Source organism: Elephas maximus, chromosome 20 (assembly GCF_024166365.1).
Source record: "Elephas maximus indicus isolate mEleMax1 chromosome 20, mEleMax1 primary haplotype, whole genome shotgun sequence".
NCBI classification, from domain to species: Eukaryota; Metazoa; Chordata; class Mammalia; order Proboscidea; family Elephantidae; genus Elephas; species Elephas maximus.
In genome coordinates this window covers 72,916,028-72,920,826 of record NC_064838.1, presented here as the reverse complement: position 1 = coordinate 72,920,826, position 4,799 = coordinate 72,916,028, and the positions used below count along the sequence as shown (strand labels likewise).

At 40.9% G+C, this 4,799-nt stretch overlaps 1 pseudogene; it reads left to right on the top strand.

Moving 5' to 3' along the window:
• The first annotated feature begins 992 nt into the window (after nt 1-992).
• Nucleotides 993-3,168, top strand: LOC126063654 (ATP synthase membrane subunit K, mitochondrial-like; annotated as a pseudogene).
• The last annotated feature ends 1,631 nt before the right edge of the window (nt 3,169-4,799 follow it).

Here is a 4,799-nt window from a genome sequence, read left to right as displayed (position 1 = left end):
ACTTATAATTTAATAAATTATTTAAAAAAGCAAAAGTTAATCAGCCCTCAAAATGCATCACTTCCAGTTATGATTTACTGCATTTTACTATTATGTGTGCTCTTGAGATTACTTCCATCTGTTGTATCTTGATGATGGATATGGGCTGTATTGCTGTGCTGCTGTGCATCTCTTCCCAACTCTGTGATCATGACATCATGTTGGTAGCTTGAAATTCACCATAGTGGGAGTATTTACATGATGAGAATTAGCAGGCACTGCAAATCAATACCCTTTTTTCTTTACAAAGAGCTGGTTGTTACACATTTAGCAGCATACAGCTGGGTCAAAGTCACTCTAATAGGAACAATACGTACATTTTCTGTATTATCTGTAGTGAACTGTGTGTTACCAATGGGGGCTTTTTGTTTTATGTGTATTTTAACAAAAAGGGAGAAATGCAAATTAGAGCTCTGTACCTTGAAGTAGAATAAATGGTTGAGAAAGAAAACGTGTTTCACAATCACAGTACATGAGGTTAAAAGGGTTTCTCTGGATCCTGGCTGCCATGGTCCCCAAACCTTCTGTTGGCCCAGGACAGGAACCATTCCCGAAGACAACTCATCAGACATGGAAGGGACTGGACAATGGGTTGGAGAGAGATGCTGATGAAGAGTGAGCTACTTGTATCAGGTGGACACTTGAGACTGTGTTGGCATCTCCTGTCTGGAGGGAGATAGGAGGGTAGAGAGGGTGAGAAACTGGCAAAATTGTCACGAAAGGAGAGGCTGGAAGGAGGGAGCGGGCTGACTCCTTAGGGGGAGAGTAAGTGGGAGTATGGAGTAAGGTGTATATAAACTTATATGTGACAGACTGATGTGATTTGTAAACGTTCACTTAAAGCTCAATAAAAATTATTAAAAAAAAAAAAGGGTTTCTCTGGGGCCGAGGGTGGCTGCATATGTTGAAGGACACAGGCTGAGGAATTCGTGGCTTTGACAAGATTGAAAATCATGGCGGCTCCAGAAACTGATGTGCAATTTCAATTCAGTGGTACAAAAAAGTATTTCAAGTCTTGTACTCTCACCAGTAAAATGAATCGTGTGCTGGTCACGTACTGGGCATTGCTTTGCTTCTCCTATACTTCAACTTAAGGTCTGGAAGAAACTCCAGCTGTGAAAGCAACATGTTCTAAACTGTCTGACCCTCAACTAGTATGCTCTCACGCCTGGAGAAGCTCATGTCAACTCATCATGTGGTTCTCCATCTGTACAATAAATGACCAACCTGGGGGAAAAAGGAGCTTCCCTGTGGCAATGTACTTAAAAGAGTTACCAGATTTAAGAATGTGTTTTTTCTTTTATAAATAATGTTCCAAACTTGCTGACTTTTTCCATGATGAAAACGATGTCAGTAATGCACCTAAAGGATATTTGAGAAAATAACCACATTTGTCTTTTCAGGGGAAAGGTTGTGTTCTAACAAAACAAAAGAGAGAGAGTAACAGCTCTTCAAAATAAACTCACAGTGTCCGTAGGTGAGCTGAGAAGGCAGAAAGGGACAGGGGCTGGCTGAATGGGCACTGGAAATCTGGGGTGGAAAAAGGGGAGTGTGCTGTCATTATAGAGAGAGCAGCTGGGGTCACATAACAATGTGTTTATAAGTTTTTGTATGAGAAACTAAAGCTGTAAACTTTCACTTAAAACACAATAAAAAAATTAAACTCATACTTTGGAGGGAGTATACTGACAAGGGATAGTGGAAATGTCTATAGTGTTAGGTGATTTTGAGGCAGAATATTGTGTAAGTGGGCCACCTATTAAAATCGTTTCTATGCTTTAAACGCTTGGAAACACGGTATTTGAACCTCATAAAAAGCTAAAATAAGCTAATTTGTTAACAATATGAAAATTATTTTGCAAGAATAACTGATTGACATTAGGAAAAATGGAAATCGTTAGCTGAATTTCAACAAAGAGCTTTGCATGCCTGGTGGAGAAGGCTGAAAAATGAGTATCACAACTTGTTAGGCAAAGTCCATAAAGCGCTTTTTCCATTTGGTGTCTGTGCTTGTTGCTCAAGTTCTTTTTCAAGTACTGGAATAATCTGAATTTAGAACTAAACCAACATTGTCAAAAAATTGAGCATATTTACCTTTTCTAAAACACACACACGCACACACATATATAAAACCAAACCAAACCAAACCCGTCGCCGACAAGTGGATTCCAACTCACAGCAACCTTATAGGACAGAGTAGAAGTGCCCCATAGGATTTTCAAAGAGCGCCTGGTGAATTCGAACTGCCGACCTTTTGGCTAGCAGCCAAACTCTTAACCACTACACCATCAAAGTTTCTATATATATATATATACATGAACAACAACAAATAAAAACCAAACCTATTGCCGTCAAGTTGATTCCAACTCATAACTTCCCTAGAGGACAGAGCAGAACTGCCCCATTTCCCAGGAGAGTCTAGTGGATTCAGACTGATGACCCTGACCTTTGGGTTAGCAGTTGGATTCTTAACCCCTAGGCCACCAGGGTTTTATATATATATATATATACACATACACACACACATATTTTTTAGTGAGAACAAAAATGTGCTGTGTCCTAATAAGTAAAATAAAAATTTATTTGTTTTTATTGTGCTTTAGATGATGGTTTACAGAGCAAATTAGCTTCTTGTTAAATAATTAATACACATATTATTTTGTGACATTGGTTGCCAGCCCTGTGACATGTCAACACTCTCCCCTTTTTGACCTTGGGCTTCCCATTCCCATGAGTCCAGCTTTTCTGTGCCCTCCTGCCTTCTCCTTCTTGTCTCTGGGTTGGTAGTCCCATTTAGTATTATTGTTCGTTTTATGTGCCTATCTAATCTTTGGCTGAAGGGTGAACCTCAGGAATGAATTCAGTACTGAGTTAGAAGAGTTTCTGGGGGCCATACTCTTGTGGTTTCGCCCGTCTCTGTCAGACCAGTAAGTCTGGTGTTTTTTTGTGAGTTAGAATTTTGTTCTCCATTTTTCTCCAGCTCTGTCTGGGAGCCTCTCTTGTGATCCCTGTCAGAGCATTTGGTAATGGTAGCCAGGTACCATTCAGTTGTGCTAGAAAAATAAAAAATATTTTTCAAAGGTAGTTTATTTGATATTTATATTTTCTTTTCAGAATGTGAAAGTGTAGTACTTGGACCAGCAGCATCAGCACTACTTGGAAGCGTGTTATAAAAGAAGGTTCGCAAGCCCCACCCAAGGCTCCAATGTCACTGCTAAGAGTTAAATGTGGGAATTACCTGCACTGATGAGTTTGGTATAAGTACAATCAGATGAGGCCAAGGCTATTTATTATCAGGTAGGTGACAGGTTAGAGGTGGTCTGCTCTTCCAGGTACGAGTTTTGAGGATGAAAATAATTCTTAACATTTTGAAGTGAGTTTGTGTTAAGACAGATTTTCTGGGGCAGGTGAAGCCCCTACCCAAAAACCAAACCCAGTGCCGTTGAGTTGATTCCGACTCATAGTGACCCTATAGGACAGAGTAGAACTGTCCCGTAGAGTTTCCAAGGAGTGCCTGGTGGATTCGAGCTGCCGACCCTTTGGTTAGCAGCTGTAGCACTTAACCACTACACCACCGGGGTTTCCGGTGGAGCCCCTGCAAGGTATAAATTCCACCCCCCCTTTTATAATGGCACTCAATAGTAGATGTATACAATAATATTCAGAGTCCGGGTGGCGAAATGGCTGAGAGCTCCGCTGCCAACTGAAAGATCGGCAGTTGGAATCCACAACCCACTCTTTGGAAACCCTATGGGGCAGTCATACCCTGTCCTATACGGCCGCTAGGCGTCAGAATCGACTTGACAGCAAGTTAACATAAAACTTACGGTTTACAGATGAGGAAGGTGAGGTACAGAGAATTTTGTTTGCTCAGGGTCACGCCCCTAAAAAGTAGCATAGCCAGGATTTGGAATATAGTCCATCTGGCTCCAGAGCCCAAGCTCTTAACTATTACACTACACTGCCTAGGTATAAAATGTATAAATGAATAAATATTCATATATTGGAGGTGTATACACAAATATTTTTATTGATGAGGAACATAATCAAAAAAATTTGGGTACTGCTAACCTAGGGGATATAAGCTCAAACTCTAGTGTGACATAAAAAGCCTTTTGTGACCTGGCCCCAACCAATTTCTCTGACCCCACCTGTTGCTCTCCTCCCTTAAAACCTGTGTTCTGACTTCTGTCATACTGAACGAGCATCCTGGCAACTCCCTGAATTCCCAATGACTTCTCTTATCTCCTACTCCTACTTGAATTTAGGAACTCTACCTGCCCTTCTCAATCCCCACCTTCTCCACTTCCCCTCATTTGCCCTAACCCAATGCCAAGGCCAGCCCGAGTATCCTATGTACACTCCCAGCATTCTCTGTATACTTCTCCATGACCCTTGTTTCACTAATTTGTAATTATCTATTCACTTGTTTCTCTATCACCCTTGATTGCAGTGTTCTATCTTGTTAGTTTCTTATGTCTAGCATCTAGTGTAAGGTCTGGCATATAGTAGGTGATGTTCATATGAATGAATGAAGTACTGTTGAAAGAGAAAGCAGCCCTTGCCCTAAGAGTTACTCTTCGACCTGTTATTTGTATAATGGCCACGGGAGGGGGGGGGGGGTAGATGAACAGGGTCAAGTGAACACCACACATTTAGAAGAATTAGGGGCCAAAAACTTTAAAGAATTATTCTAGATCTGGAAGGGAAGTTGAGCAGTCATGTAGGCCATTGCCGTGTTTTATACAAAACTTTTCAAA